Source organism: Erigeron canadensis, chromosome 6 (assembly GCF_010389155.1).
Source record: "Erigeron canadensis isolate Cc75 chromosome 6, C_canadensis_v1, whole genome shotgun sequence".
NCBI lineage: Eukaryota > Viridiplantae > Streptophyta > Magnoliopsida > Asterales > Asteraceae > Erigeron > Erigeron canadensis.
In genome coordinates, this window is record NC_057766.1 from 25,921,492 (window position 1) to 25,939,695 (window position 18,204).

General features: G+C 34.1%; 1 pseudogene; it reads right to left on the reverse strand.

Moving 5' to 3' along the window:
* Window positions 1–5,869: 5,869 nt before the first annotated feature.
* LOC122605214 lies at window positions 5,870–13,603 on the reverse strand (annotated as a pseudogene).
* Between the last annotated feature and the right edge of the window lie 4,601 nt (window positions 13,604–18,204).

Genomic DNA, 18,204 nt, shown 5'->3' on the forward strand with positions numbered 1-18,204 from the left:
AATCACGATATTTAAATTGCATGTAACTAAGAGAAATATGTATGGACGGGGGGCAGAAATAGCATGAGTGAACAAAAGCATGTGAAGAAACACATGGGTTCACGTTGTCTTATTCTCAAAGGCATCATTTATATATCTGTCCATTCAATTTGTTTTTGTTTCTTCTAATGATATATTTGCAGTTAGTTATGATAAATGATAAATCCATCAATTTTTCAATTAAGAAGTTGTTAATTCTAGTTTAATATTAGACAACATATAGATACGCGTAATTTTCAGAGGTGAGAAAAAATCAAACCCAAGACTGAAAACCTAAAATTGAAAAAATCAAAGTATAACTTTTTGTTATAATGGAATTCTTGCTACCTAAGGACGGTATTAAAGTGTGGGCGAGGGGCCAATGTCGTTTTTAAAATTTAAATTTTGTTATGTATTCTATAAATTTGTTATAGGTTCATAGCATTTTGTCCCGTTTTGAATTTATTTTTTATGAAAATTTTAAAATTGTCCTCTTTGAGATTTTTTAATTTCCCCTCTTATTCATGCAAATTTGCCCTCTTTAAGGCTATAAAATCAAAAGAACAAGTGTCACGCGATTTGGTCGCTGCTCAATCTTCTTATGCAATTTTCAATTTGTCTTTGGGCTATTAAAATTTTTCCCCTCCTGTTCATGCAAATTTTAGGTTGTATTTGTTAGAGTACCTATAATGAAGGTTAATGAAAATAACTTTTGTGGGAAAAAAAAATCTTTCAAAAGTCTTATATCAGTAGGTACAAAAGTTTTTTTTTTTTTTTTTTTTTATCTAAAAGTTGACAATGCTCAACTTTTTGAAAAAAAACTATTTCTCAATTAACACACAAATAAGCTTTAGAAAAATATTTGCATTGAAATAAATCGAGTAGCTTTTTCTTATATTATAATTAGTTAATTGATTAGTTCGTAAAATAAAAGCTTTTAAAGACTTTTTTTTTTTATTGGAAATGTCATTTTTTCTATCGGAGATGTCTTTATACAGAAATGAAAGATGGAATTGAAAAGATGATTACAATGGAATACAAATTATGTGTTTGTTTACAACTTAGAAATGGAATGCTCCATGCCTCCATTACATATAGAATGTAATTCTACCCAAAAAAACTGATATTGATTTTTTTGGGTATCCATGTTTTGTTTTTCATTTCATCTAGTAATGAGAGTTAAATTACACAATAAGCTGTTTCATGTTTTATACTATCCATAGTCAAATTTGAATGAGCATTATAGTTATTTATTTATTTATGTAAACAACAGCTAGCCCAATGACTAGATTGTCATCTCCTTTCACCCTTTTATTGCTGTCTTTGCCATCTTTTGTTTCATCTTGGGCCTTATGGTTTCAACATCCAAGTTGCAGGAATTGGGCTAATTTTGGGCCCTGCTCACTAAATGTCAGTTATAAACTTTTTACTCATATGTTTGTTAAAATCAGGATACAACTATACAAGTATAAAGGATTGTCAATGCCAAAGAATTGTGAATTATATACAAAACGCCATTGATAAATTGTAAATATTTGATAATGCCTTAGCCAGATGCATAGAGATATATAATAGAAATGCCAATCATGTCTAGCCTAGATGATGAGAGGCCCTTCCAGTTTTACTTATTTTTTGCCACCTGTCTCCCTAAAAAGCGACTTGGTGGAAACATCATCCAGGTTCGAATCCTTGTAAAAGCATATTCAACTAGCTAAGATTTCCGAGATATCACCGCCAGGCAGCGTTGCAGGGTCACTAGCTTGAAAGGAAAAATTCCTCTACGGGACTAAGGGGTTCCTAGGCATTTACCCTTTAAAGATATATAATAGAACTATGTACAAAGTCAAAATTCAATTTGAACTTTGAAGGCCAACAACTAGAAATCTCTTCATCTAACTAGAACTCAGTATCCTACTATCAAATCACTTTGATGTGATCTATTCTGCAAAATTAATATCAACATGACATTGCCCCCTGCTATACTAGCTTTGTGAGCATTCAGTGTAGAATAATACTACAAAGAACTGGGCGAGTAAAACGAGTGTTAAAGACTAAGGCTTACATGTTTTAATAGAATGTAGCTCGTTGAGTCAAGATTGGGCACCTCCCTGCTGCTTAAGAGTTATTTTGTCCCCCAAGCTTAATGCTATTCCATGATATGATCAAGGAATTCTTTCTCATCTTGAATCGCGGTATTAACAGAAACCTTACAGAGATGCACATGCTAAACTCATTAAATCAAAATCTTCGGATTAGCAGGGTTTTGAATATCACTTCTTACCTACGGTTTTAATTTCTACAAACTTTGTATTTTGAACCACAAAAATTCGAAAATCACTACAACAAATTTGTTGTTTGTACGCACTTTTTCTATGCACTCCTTAAAAAATGCGTAAAATTTTGTTAAGTTGTTCGCATTTAAATATGTGTACAAATACTCTACATTAAAAAGTGTGAAAAAAGTTAAAAGTTTCACATTTAAAGTGTGAAGAAAAAGTTTTACACACTAATATGTGCATACAATATTAGATATATACGCACTTTTAAATGTAAAGATCTTATTATTCGCGAGTGATTTCTTCGCACCGCAAAATCACTACTTCGCGGATGAGTTCTACGCAAGTGTGTAGAAATCACTTGCGAAGAAATGATCTCCACACTTATAAGTGCATAAAGTTTAAAATTTGTACACTAATAATACATTTTTTCTTCACATTTTTAAATGTGTAACATCTAAATTTCTTCGCACTTTTTTAAGTGTGTACAATATTTTCAAATTACACAAATACCTACAATATTTTCTTCACACATATTTGTACATATTTTTAAGTGCGAACAAATCAACAAATTCTATACACTTTTTAAAATTGTGTAGAATAAAATGTGTAAAATTGACTAATTTGTTGTAGTGAGTGTTGACGGGTTCGAAAAATCATTCACTATTCAACCAAAAAAATTTAAATTTTCACTCCCATCACGTGCAAGTCATATGACCTGGATTCTGACGCCGGTTAGTAGTTTGGACCGAAAGTGTTTGACGGGGATCGATATGCAGGGACAAAAATCGTAAATAATGAAACCTAGCAATGAAAGCTGTAAGTTATGTCAAACCACAAGGAGAATTTCTGTAATTAACTCAAAAAGTTAATATGGTCCGTCTCATACCACACCCTAGTTCGGTCACATATATCCCCCTTAATATTAAAAATCATTAAAATCATTTCAGTATAAGACATATAACTTCTTTGGTCCGATCGGGAAAGAAAAAGGAAAAAGAAACCCTTATTCAATTTTTAGGGTTTCGAATATTTAATCTTATAATAAACTGTTAAATATGGCCATTAGAGATGGATGTCCTTTTAAACAAGTCTAATAGCTTAATCCACGACATGTACTAAAGGTAGAACTACGAATGAGCTCCAAGGGTAAAACAAACCAACAGTCACTAAGCAGGGTATTGCTGCCTGAAACGAATTACCACACTATGTGATGCACACGACAATGTATGAAGATCCTCTGCAGCTTACAAGACATGAAAAAAGGTCATGATGGTACAATTCGGTAGACACTACCATGATTAAAAAGGCCAAAAACTTCATTTCACTGCTCTGTTGGAAATCTTGCCAGCCAAATAACAAGAACACGACACGACTTATATGTTCTTTATGCAATGGATATCAATCATTAACATATGCTCGCATCATACAGAAAAAAATAAAAAATAATCAACATTCAATTAACACACATACAACCAAAAAATCAACCTTCTTTTGTGCTATTTCATTTGTCGAGAATTTTAAAGGCATATCTCTAAATGTATACTAGAAGTCTAGAAGTAGGCATTTTCCGTACCACAAATCTACCTCTTAAACTATAATCACAACTCAAACAGTCAAACATATAACATTTTTACAATATTGTTTAACTCTAAACAGCAAAAAATCACAAAATTCTGCCTATTTGACACCAGTCACTTAGATTGTTCAAATCAAAACAATTTGTCAACAAATAACACAATAACTATAACATACATTTTGAAAAAAAAAAAAATCAAACCAGGGTAAAATCCCTTTTACTATTAGACTACTAATTAATTGCACAATAGACAAGAAAAGATATAGTTGCATAACTAACTTCTTATAGTAAAGCTTAATTAAGTTCTAAAAGACAAGAAAAGAATAGTTGCATAAACGATAAACCAATGATCAGTATGTCAAGTTTTTACAATATATTTCATAGCTAGTCAACAGAAGCGCTCAGGTGGGGTAAAGTAGTCCCAGCCATTATTGTAAACACGACTACGAAATTCCCTTAGACGGCGGCCGGGCAAGCGTATCCGTTCTGAGCTTCCTCTGGTTTTGGATGCCGCTCCCTTCTTTTCGTTCAGGAAAAAATGCATCAATGTTAACTCGCAATTTTTGCATTCAACTTTGGCATTGTAAGTGCCAACAGAACCATCTTCAATGGCCTCTATGGTGAGAACAAATTCTTAATTATAGTTTTTCACGAGTTTGCACATCCGAAATACAGGATCAGAGAGGCAGCTGTGGTTGCCTTTGTCAACGTATTCGTGATTCTAGTGATTGACAAATTTGCACAACATCCGAAATACAGGATCAGAGAGGCAGTTGTGGTTGCCTTTGTCAACGCACATCTCGTATGACTCGTTGAAGCCGTTGACAGCAAAGGAACCAATGACAGTAACAAAGGGATGCTTAAGGTTAACTTGTGCCCAAATTTTGTAAGGTTTAACCACCCCCTCATCATACAAATTCTTCAATTGCAGCCAACTTTCTATTTCTTCTTCGTTGTCGGAGATGATTAGAGTACCAAAAAACCCGTCATGGGTGTTGCCAGTAACCGGGTTGTACGTAAGTATGGGGAATTACAGGTTTGTCCTTGAAATCCGTATCCATCAGAGGATTATTAATATCAAAAAACTTGCGGTTTGTAAACATGGCTGCCACTGCGAAAGCCTAATATAATCCAAAGATATGTTATCAAAGTCAGGGTTTTTTTCAATAATTACCGCTTGGGTTTCAAGGGTTGTTTTATACCAAAATATTTACTTCTATACCTATTTTTAGTAGTAACATTTACTTCCACCTATACATTTGTCCTGCACTCCTGAACCAACTGGCCGGTTCAATTCCTTCGCTGTCAAATCAATGTAATCCCGCTACCTGCCCGTTATATGCAATACTCACAATGAGACAGCAAATCACTTATTCCTTCAGTGCTTTTTATGGGATACCCTCTGGTCGCATATGTTATCATGGTGTAGGTTACCTCTTGCAAAGTCTGCCACCATACGAGGACCTGTTCACCCTACACAACGATCGACATATTGATCCCAGCAAGCGAAAAATTCTCAGCCTGATCATATAATACCACAAACCGATTTTTAGAACCTTGTTTTACCTGGAAGCCGGTTTATCCTTAATAAAATGGTTTGACCGATACCAGAAACCGATATTTAGAACCTTGTTTTTACATACTTTGCATGGAAATTCTCTGGTCAAGGTTTGAAGTACCTTCGATAACTATTGTGAATGGGAATTGATATTCGTACCATTTATTTTGATGGATGTACCACAACTATGCATTACTGGCTTGTACAGTCAGCTATATAATTTGTACATTGTGGTACATCCATAAAAAATAATGGTACGAATATCATTTTCCATTGTGAATAGTATGATGACTCATAAGGCACAAGTTTTTGAATTTGAATGACTTTAAGCGGGGAAAAAAGGATGATTTAATTAAAAATAACAAGTAGGAACGTAGATTGATATTCTAATTCATTAGCCCATGTAAAAACAAAAGATGACAAAAACACCAATAAAGGGGTATAAGATATATATTGAGCTATCTTTGCTTCACCTTGATGGTTTCAACATCCAAGTTCCAGGTACTGCGATAATATTGAGCCCAGCTCACTTATGAATTGGATGCTGTAAAATATTTGTTAAAACTAGGCTACAAGAGTTAAGGGATTTTCAATGTCAAAGAGTTACAAATTATATACGAAACGACTTTAACAAGTTAAGGAAATTAGATAACGCCCAGAAATGTAGAGACACAATAGAACCAGCTACAAAAAAATTGATAATGCCTTAACCAGATACGTAGAGTCGTAGAGATATAACAGAACCATCTATAAAGTCAAAATTCAATATGAAGGCCAACAAAAATAGTAATCTCTTCATCCAACTAGAACTCAATTCCGAACTATTTGTGATCTATTCTGCAAAATTCATATCAACATGATACCGCATCTGCCGCCTGTTGTACTTCTACACCTGAAACAAAAAAAGGTAAAGGTAAGGAGAGTAGAGGAATCCTCACATAATCACAACTCCACCTGGAAAAGTATTTGACGATTGACATTAATATATTGTACTATACAGAGTTGTGCTTAACTTCAAGATAAAGGATGACAAAATGGGCGGGTTGAGCACGCTAAAAGGTTGTAACTTCTAAAAGATGTCAGGATGAGTACAAAAACTTATCAATATGTTTAGTTATTAGAATATTGGGATAATGGCACCGGAGTGTATCCAACTATGTCAAAAAGGTTATGTAGTATAGTGATCTCCTCGGGTGGTTATGTAATGTAATAACTTATGTATTTTGGGCTATGTGATGTAATGGATAACCGGCTTAACAGGTAGCCGGTTTCCACTAAAATTTTGTGCCTGATGTGGCTGCTTGCTCATCAATATATGCTTACCTGGCTGATGACGTGACTTTTATGGGGCTGATGATGTGGCTGACTCGCCAAAAATGTAATTTACTCTTACTCTATTGAAGATCAGGAACCATTACCAATTTACCATAGATAAATCATGTCATAGATTATTTAAAAAAAAAGGTTATAATAAATTGTCATGATCATACATACAAGAATTAAAGCACGCCTCATGAATCAAGATGGAGTCTGCTGTGAAGTCGTCATCACTTAAAAGGAAAAACAAACAGTAATATATATTGAAGAGCCTTTTCAAAAACCATTACATTGAAATCCAGCCATTACATAGATATTCGTAGATCAAGAGTATATTCAAAAACCAAATGAAAAACCAATCACAAAAAACAGATCTACAATCCGGCAACGAAGGTCAGTTCCTCTGGTTATTGTTTAACCTATAACGAGATCGGCAGGTTTAGTGGCGGCTTGATGGCTAGAAAAGATAGTGGCGGACGGTCGTTTTTGGCGCCATGGCGAGTGATGTGGCCTGACATGACATTAACTTGTTACCACTAAGCATCCACCTCGTATGTTACATCACATAGCTCAAAATACATAGGTTATCGCATCACATAGCCAATCGAAGAGGTCACTACATTACATAACCTTTTTGACATAGTTGGTTACACCCGAGTGCCATTATCCTTAGAATATTATATATTTGAAGTGATTTAAGAAGATTTAATGCATTTTAAATACATTCTCAGAGTAAAGGGCAATGGTTAAGGTTGCCATATAACAAAAGAGGCATATACTAGTATAAGCATCTTTATATCAGTAATGAATCTAGGAATTATATATAGAATGTGATGTTAGGATTTTCAATTAATATCGAAACATTTGTCCTTATTAAGGGAAATGGTTTGGTAATCCCTTCAAATAAAAACATCGGAGTTACAGAACCCTATGTAAATTAGTGTCAGATAATACTACAAGAACTGAACACACGAGTAAAAAGAGTGTTAAGAGCTAAGGCTTACAAATTTTGGAAGTATGTAGCTCGTTGAATCAAGATCGGGAACCTCCATTCTGCTTAAGAGTTATTTTTTCCCCCAACCTTACTACAATTCCTTGAGTTTTGCTCCTAATTCGTATACATCCACTTAGCTTACCATCAGTCTGCTTCTCGACACTCAAATTTACCAAAACATCTTCTCCAAAGACGCTCTTCGCATACAAATTAGCAGCAAGGAAGCCACATTCACCTTTCAGTGCAAACCTGAAGCACAAGCATCACACTCATAAGAACAAATTTTGTGACAGCAATCTATTAATTAACAGATAACTTACGATGGAGTGAGGCACTTCATATTGGTCACTTTAATGATATGATCAAGGAACTCTTTCTCATCTTTAATCACGGTGTTGACAGCAACCTTACAGAGATGAACATACTGACCCCATTAGATCAAAATCTTCGGTGGGATAGAATATCGATGCAAATAACTTGGCTCATAATAAGTGTTTTCTCGTTGCTTTTTTCACGAGAGTATATGGAATCGGGCATCTGTTCCGTTAGTCAGAGGTGGCAAAATGGGCAGATTAGGTATAGAGTCAAATATGGATATTTTTTATACAAATGGGCCGTGTTATATTAGGTTGACGTAAACTTGACCAAAACACACTTTTTGGTGACTGCATGTTTCTTACTTGTTTACATTATATCTAACTTTTTCGTTTACAAAACGGTCGCGATTGCCACCTCTACTTGTTATCTAATATAACCTAAAGAAATGAAGTACAAAAACCTGAAAGTCATACCTTGTTTTCCAACTCAAATTCATCCCACATACTTCTAAAAGCTGCATCACTACATATAGCTGGACAGATGTAGTCCATAATGTCAATATGAATATCATTTAGGACAACAAAATTTCGTTCAAGAACATTTGATGTGTCAAAAAGAATGTTTCCAAATATGACTCCCGTTTCAGTTGAGGACACCTTGAAGCTTGCTTTTATTTGCTTGCTTGATTTAGGTGCAAGAGTATAGTATTGTGGGCGTTCAACAAGCTTAAGGTCACCCATTGTTAGGAATTCCAAACATAGATTCTCGAGAGTTTCATTAGTTCGGTTGATAACTGCTACATCAAGCACAATGTTGTGGTGATTAACAGTGACATAAGCTTCAGCGTACACCGAGTCGCTAAATCCAGTTAGTTGAACAAGACGATTCAGCTTATTTGCAACATTTCCGTCCTTAACAAACTCACAAGTAGCACACTTTATGTCATCTTGAACCTCATCTTCTACCTCCAGCTGGTTTATGCCCTGCCAAGTTAACAAAGTCAAACATAAGACCAGGTAAAAATTATTAGAATCTGTAGATTTATGAATTAAGAACATTCATGAGAGGTGCTACTAATCTTGTCTTATGAAATATGTACCACATTTAATATTTTATCCGTTTCACATAATTGCATTACCTATCTTCCTCTTTGAGAAATTTTTGTTTTCTTCCTCCATTTTGGAGTAAAACTGAATTACAATTAACTAATGGACACATCTCTTAAATCAATCCCTTCAAGGAATCAAATATTCAAACTACAGGCTAAAATCAACTATTTGGATGCCAATGGGGTTGATGGCCTATTGGTAAGGACTTTGACCTTGGGAGGATCCACCTAGGGTTAGAGTCCCATTTCCCACATTTGTGGGGGTGGCTTCATAGGGGTTTTTTGAGATTCTGGGTTTCACCCCAGGCATGCATGTAATTTAAGAGTAAGAGTAGGATAGAATGCCGTTCAAAAAAAAAACTAGTTGGATACTTGTTACAATTCTAGACTTTGTGGGTCCCGCGATGAAAATAACAAAATAAATTGAACATTATCCTATGTCCAGAAATGATTATGCGGTCAAACTAGCCAGAACTTATATTTTTGCTTGTTTAGATTAGTAATATTTCAAACAAGTCTTGTAACTTAATCCACCAAACAAAATATCACACAAAAGGTAGAATTATAAACGAGCACCAAGAGTAAAACAAACTAACAGTCACTAAGCAGGGCATTGCTGATCGAAAATTACTATACTATGCAATGCACACAAAAATTTATGCAAATCCTCTGCAGCTTATGAGACATGAAAAAAGGTCATAATAATAGTTAAATTCAGTAGACACTGCACATATTAAAAGGCTCAAAAATTTCATATCACTGCCCCTTCGGAAAACTATCTGCCAGCCGACTACCAATAAAGGGCAACAAGACACGACTTATATGTTCTTAGAAAGAAATCAGCATGCAATCAATATATATACAACCAAAGAACATGCTACCAATATATATACAACCAAAGAACCGAAATACAATATATAAAAAAAACTTACCTTCCTTATCTCTAAATGGTAAAAGTCTATGTGATCATCAGGTTGTGCATATGAAACCCGAGCCTTGGCTTTCATTTCCTCTGTTTCCCACCGCTGTTTCTCCATAAGCATTTGGACAAAATTTTCACGGCTAGACTGCCGCCATATTTTCCTCAACTGTTCATCTGGAGAACATAGTAATCTTAAACAAAGAACAATTCTATCGTAAGAGTCACTATCAACTTGGTGCGGTAGAAATGAAGATTGACCAAGTTGTAACATTGAGACAATGATTAGCAACACTTGACTTGACTCTTTGTTAACTTCAACTTTCGATGTTTGAACCTCCATCAAACGCAAGACAAGTTTCGTTAATGTACAAGCCACAGCCGCACCCAATAAGAAATCGCCGGCCAAAAGAAGTGATCTCAAATTTGCTGAAGTCGATGTTGCATTGACCACAGTAGATAAGGAAAAAGCAGTTTTGGACGCTACACTATGAGTGGAATAAGTGCCATCAGTAACAATAGCAGGCGTACTAGAAGAAACAGTTGAGTTAACTTCTGAAGCGGGGCAAAATGGCAGGTCTCCAAGGCAATTCTTTATGGTACTAATTCCATTTTCCACTTCAGAAAGACAGACAATACTCACTAATGATCCAAAGAGCACAAGAACAAACTCTAGCTGATTGTATCTGGGAAAAGTTGTCTAATAATCGTGTTACAGTCGAAACCCTCAAATTTAGGTCTGTTTCAATTACATCTCTCACAAAAACAGCAACATTCATTACTGAATCAACGTTACTGTCACCCAAGAAATCCATTAACACATGTACAACAGTGCCTGCAACTTCAGTAGGGAACTTGACAGCACAAGAATGAATAGCTTGGATAAGCATTTGGCGGTACTCCACGTCTTTCTCCAATTCCCCACTTTGAGTTTTTACCACTTCTTTTTTCAACGTAAGAACAACTTCATTGATGTTTTGATGAGTGGTCAGATCAAGAACAATATCGAGCGTTTTCCTTCTAATATCATGATTGGGGCTTGAGAGAGCCCTTAGTACATCCATTATCATATCAACCATAACCTCTCTATGATTAAATTTAAGTACATCCAAACGATCAAGCACAATAAGTTTCACATTGTTGTCACTCTGAGTGAGGAGGAGCTGGCAATATGTATTGGCTGCAGCCCTAATGGCTGTAGGAGCAGACCACAAAGATACTAGAGTTCCAGCACATTCAAAAATAACAGCAGGGGAAGGCGTATTTATCAAAGATGCAACAATTTTTATGTACTTCCCTTTTTCTCCTCTATTTTCACTACACACTTTGCGGATCAAGTCCAATACAACCATCTGTAGCGATTCTCCCCATTCAGACACTTTATCTTCATGTGTCAAAAGATAATTAATCGCACGGTCTTGAGCACATGTGACAAGCATATGAAATGCATATCTTTTCACTGATTGATCTGCTTCCGTCAAAAGAACCTTCTCAATCATTTCTGCCGCGGCTAGCAGAAGGTTCTCCCCTTGTGGAATGTTGTAAATGTAACTAACAGCAAGTACAGCATTCCTTCTTACAAATGGATGCTTATGTTCCAGATTAGCCAATACAGTCGATATCAACGGCTCAATAATCTCTGCTTCACTGATACGACATAAAAACCTCAAAGTCACACCACGAATGTACTCATTTGGGTGCTGGAGATTATTTTTCAAGTTTTGACAGATTAAAATCATTTCAGATAAGACACTCCCACTGGAATCTGTCTTTTCAATGATCTCGAGATAAAGAAGCAGCAGTTTCTGAACAATGTGATCCTCTGATGGAAGAACATACCGAATGATTGTGATAAAAAGCTGTGGCAGTGTTTCTCCGTTCAGTAGAAGCATAATAGCTTTTTTCATGGCATCTACCTTTGTAACATCTTCGTTTCCTTCAAGAGCCTCGTTGATCTCATTGGCAAGTGAAAGTGTTCCTTTGTCGAAATGAACAAGTACTGTGCAAGATTTCTCCATATTTTCTGTAGCAAATCAACATTCTTTTAGTTCAAATCATAAGTCAGAATTTCTTCTTAATGTTTTCTATACTAAAAATAAGCATTGTTTGTACCACCCAAATCCAACTCAATTACAATAATCACAACCCAAATATATGATATTCACAATATTATTTAGCTCTAAACAGCCAAGTCACAAAATTTGCCTATCACACCAGTCCCTTAAACATCACATTTAGACCGTTCAAATCTTAACAATACGAAAATTTGTCAACAAATAACACAATAAATATAACATACATTTTGGAAAAAATGCAAGGTTAATTATCTAAAATAACAATTTACTTTTTGCCACGTCCCTTACTTTTTAATGTCCATCAAACTTCTTATATTTTTGTCGTTTTTAACCATTGTCCAACTTAAATGCCAAAAAAAATAAAAAAATCTAGTTGATCTGGGTATATCGTTGATTTTTTTGGATAAGTGGCCGGTGTGTTTTTAAAACAAAGTTGTAGAAATAGCCGTTAAAAAAAACAAAGTTGTAGATGCCGGGCTTTGCCAAACTGATTAAAGACCAAAGTTCCTCCACATGGCACCCATGCTTCTAAAGCTAGGTTGCAGGTTGTTGGTTTATCAAATATCTGGTCAAAGCACACTTGACACGCGAAAGGGAACATCGTCACTTCAATAATTAACAGAAAGCAAGACAGTACTTTAACACAAGTGAATATGGTAATCAACTAATATCGGTATTATTATTAGGGAAGTTATTAATCCTCTTAAAAAAACCTCCTAAAAATCTTCCTAATAAAGTAACAATGATATTTCCCTTTTATTATCATAATATATACTACTATACTCGTATAGGGAAAATGATTTATCCTCCTAACTCCTAACATATGCTCCTAATAGTGTCGGCTTAAAGGTTTTTGGTGACCTTAAGCGAGATAAATTTTGGGAGTTTAGTTCATTAGCATATTAGCATATAAATAAAAGTAAACAACAAAAGCAAAAACTACTAGTAATAAAAAGATTCGGATGTTGAAGTAGAAACTAATAAAACTGTTACTGCAATGCAAATCATATAATGGTACTTAGCCTAAAGTCCAAACATTAAGTCTAGTAAACAAAATATTGAGGCCCTAAATTTTTAGGGCCTAAAACGATCGCCTAATTCCATAATACTGTTTGATCCACCTCTGGCTCCTAATACTTTACCTAAGGCCATAACTATATGCATTAATTCTCTGTCTTATCTCATCTTTTTCTTAATCTCATCCTTTATTAGTAGGATTATTTTTTGGATGATCTATCATTCATCGAAATATAATATATCGCAAAATTAGATATTGAGTACATTCATACTCATAATATGTATACTATAATGTATCATGTATATAACTATATATAAGCAAGTAAATAAAAGTAAATGAAGAAATTACGTACAGTGAATGTAGGACGGAAATAGAGATACCGACGACAACCGGAACCGGAGAAGAAAGTATATATGTACTGTGTAGTACATAAAGAGAGCGGAAGATTTGGGTGAAATATATACTAAGGAAAATAATGGGCACGTTACTTCCTTCCGAAGATTACGAGTTAAGTTTATAAATTTGTGATAATAACACACGTAAAATATTAAATGGTATTAAAACCATATATATGTTATCCCATAAACTATATTAGATTTTTTCGTTTTCCTTAAGACTTAACTCGTAAGTTTTGTTTATACTGTTTTTATTTGTAAGAGCAAGGGTGTTTGGTATAATAGAATGAAAAGGGGAGAAGGGGAATGAGGAAGACTTCCCTTGTTTATTTGCGACGAAGAAATGAAATGAGAAAAGAGAAAGAGGAATCAATTCCATTCTCACCCATTCTTTACAATTTCATTCTCTCCATTCTCTACAAATTGTAGAGAATGGGTGAGAATGAAAAAAAAAAAAAAATTTAAGATGTTATATGTAATAAATGTATTATTATTTAAAATTTTATTTTTTTATATATATTCATTCTCTGTGGGTACCAAACAACAGAATTCATTCTCTTTCCAAATACTCATTTTGTTTCTCACTATTTCCATTCTCTATTACATTTCCATCTCTATGATTCCCTCCTACCAAACACCGATCTTAATACAAGAGATAATCCTTTATTTTTGTGCTGAGTGTCGATTTTGGGTGAAATAATCCTTAACCATTACAATATTATCAAAAATTAAATTTTGATCTATACACGAAATAGTTAATCATGATTTTGCTGAGTGTCGACAACTAGCAATGGTGTGTGTGAGATCTTTATTTTTAGGGTTAAGTCACTGGATGACCAATGTATTTTATCTCATGTACATGGTTACCCATTAAAATGGATTATTCACTCATATACTTTTTAAATTATTATATGATTCACTAACTGATAACCTGTTGACCTGATATAGCAAGTTAACTTCTTTTTGCTTCTCTCTGGTGATCTTATATGCTTCTCTCTCATCTTATAGCAGCAGATTCATCATTTTTCTTTAAAATAAGTACATATTTGTATTCGTATCATAAACTAAGGATTAAAATTATACCTCCTATCATAACCTAAAGATTCCTATCTTGTAGTTCCTGTCGATCCCTTCGATCAAATCAAAAACAAAAACAATTACATCTTTTCACTTGAAGACACACACACAAGAATACGCTTAATCAAATCCCTTCGATCAAATCAAAATCAAATAGTTACCCTTTTCAATTGAAGGGGTAATCGAGGGGTTATCATGTGGTTTGTGGGTTAGAGATTTGGATCAGTTAAGGGTTTGGAAAATAATACATATTTGATTTGACTGGTTGTTACTTATTTTGAACAGTAAGTTTATATGGTTTTCGAGATATGCAAATAATTTAAGTTGTTCATATATGAAGACATGATACATACTGTTCAAGATATATAATACGTGATACATACTCTTCATATACGTGATACATAAAAACAACTGCAAAAATGGTGTGTATACCTTATGAAGAATTGATATCTTTAATTTTCTTTGTCAGTCATGATGTTGTAACATACATGCACAATTTGTGTGAGTGTGTGTTTTCAAACAAATAAAGGTAGTTTGAGTTAGGTTATGCTAAAATGAAAAGTTAGTGGTATTTGTAACTTCCTATCATCGTAACATATATTTGTTTCTGCTTGAATGAAAAATATTGTACCATCTTCAAACAAAATGAACCATGATGTTGGATATGTGTATTTCCTTTATCAAGTTTAGAATTCAATTTGCCATTTAAAGTAGCTCCATTGTTCAAATAAATGGCACAAGGCATTCTAACTTCCAACCTACACTTTTCTAGAAGTGTAAGTTCTTTAACTATCATTAAGAAAACAAAACTAAATTAATTAAATAACGTAACACGTATTTTTCAAAATCAAATTTAAATGATAATGATCAAGTTAAAAAGACAATGAAAATAAAAATAATGAGATATTATTTCTAAGAATTGATATCCTTATATATTATAAAAGTTAAATCACGAATCAATTTGAAACTAATAATCTCTTCATAATGATATTAATTTCTTATGTTAATAATGTGTGTTAGGATTGGCAATTCAAAAGGTTTGTCAAAGAGTTGAGAACTCAAAGGGTTTGTGTTAATTAATAGTGTATAATGTTATATGTCAAAGATGAGTCCTTTGCTATGGCTTTGTATATTAATGAGGTATACAATCTTGAGGACTGTATTTTTCTTTTTGTTGGCATTTCATGGGCTTTTTAAAGTATGACTAATAATGTATGTGAAGGGTTTTACAAGTAGAAAAGCACCATTACAATTCCTCTGCTTAAAATATGATAGCTTTCGATACATTAGTCTATTTAATGATGTACGTTGTGTATTTTGATTTTTGATTATTTGAATTATAATTAGGTATGTCATTTTTTATTTGAATGATATGTTCTTTCCCAGTTTTCCAAAGGAATCCGCTATTTTGATGTTAAATTTTGTCATTAGCAATACGATTATCTACCACTAAAAAATATAATATTCTATTGTGTTCTTTTGGAAGAACTACACATAACTGAAAGCATCTAATACCCTGCCTAGGAAGAGTTCATGAGCAGATGACGGGCTGCAAAGGTAGTTTTGAAACTCGATAGGAAGTTGAAAGGAAAGGTCTTGGTGCAATGGAAAGAGATCAAGCCATTAATAAAAGGTCTGCGTAATCTATATTTTGTGATATTTACCGTTGCTATTTTCATTTTTTACTCACTTCGCATTATATGAAATGAACCCACAACTAATGAAACTTTTTATGTTTTTATAGGGTATAGCATGAACAAGAAGAAAGGAAGGAGATGAATCACCACATGTTCAAGAGGTGATACGTAATGCATTATTGAGTCGGATTATCGTACATGTGGCTGTTTTGACGTATCGTAGTGGTTACTCTCTTATGGATCAAACATTCAAATGGATGAATATATACAATGAAAATAACATAAAATGACTTAATGGCAAAACTGGTATGAATTTTTTCTAACCTTATATCATCAAACCTTCGTTAAACTTAATTTACGAGTAATTATGAATTTTCTTATGTGAAATTATTAATATTTCTGATTTGTGGTACACATAAGGGAGCATGTTTCAGCAGTTTTAACGGACCTAATGAAGGGTGAGGATGGAGAACTATTAGAAGTCTTCTATAAAAGGGCTCACAACAAGGAGAAGAAACTTCAAAAGATAAATTGATCGCATGTATTCCGAGTTCAGGTATTAGATTCATTTGTTTAGATATCGCAAAATGGATGGGTCAATTTTGGATGACTGGGCGAAAACATGTTTAGATGGACCGAAGTCAGAACATTTTAATGCAGCTATGTCGTGTGAAAACGTGTTTCAGCACGTTCCCGGATCGATTAACACGAGATCTAACAATCATAGATGTGCGGAATCCGTCTATGATCGTCTTTAGGGTTAATTAATGATTATCATGATAAACACACACGAAGATAATAAGAACAGGAGATAAACACAAAAATACTATCATTAATCATATGATTACAAGATGAATCCGTATGAACAACATCTACAATGATTACGGATTACAATCATTGAGACGAATCGCGATAGTTTGGGCGGTATCTCGAGGTATAGATCTCTACCTCGAGAACCTAGTGAATGACTTTATGTTGCAACTAAATCATCAACCTAAATTCGTGACCTAAGACTTATATTTATAGGTTGTACAAACAGACTGGGCCTTATTAACTTAATAGTTCTTAGCCTTTTAGAATTATTGCATCGGACAACAGATTGTGCACTTTATGTGCTCTAACAAACTCCCCCTTGGCCGGTGCAATCAATTCTTCACAAACCGATATTAATTATAGAAAGTCTAAATGAATAGCCTCCCCCTTAACTTGAGATATCGGATCTTCAATGTTGAGACTCGATCTTCTGAAACTGCAATCTCATCTTCAACCTGCAAAATCTCTATATCTTCATGAAAACTAACCAACCTAACACTTCTCGCTGTAGTTCTCCCCCTCAGTAGTAGCACCTCCAAATTAAACATCAGCAATCTTCCACCCTAGGATTTATTGCCGGAGACTCTGCTCATCTTGCTTAATTGGCATGTAATAGCGGAGTTGAATTTCCAACAATCAACATCAAATCAATCAGCTCTCACAAAAATAAGAAACTCTGTAGCTTGAATCACAAACTGTAGTATCATGAATCCTGTCTCATCTAGCAGTGTCTGACTCTGTCTTGTATCTTCACAACTCTACCAATCACCCGAAGCCTTTCTAATCAGATATCCTCTTCAGTTGTATACGCTGCCATATACAAAGATCTTTATCTTCGTGACTGCTCCTCTCAGTCACCTGATATCATCTTTATGTCTTGGAATATATGTAAGATTCAATCTTCAAATACTCAACAACAAGTAACCAGCTTCATTGCACCAACACTTCAACAGTTCAAACCGCTATATCAAAAAGATCAACTTCTAATAATATTCCAATAATAACATGATGATCTTCAAACTCGAACATTATAATACTTTAATCACCATCAACCGTTAAAATGAATGAATGAACAGAATAACCTTTGATCTTCAATGAATGT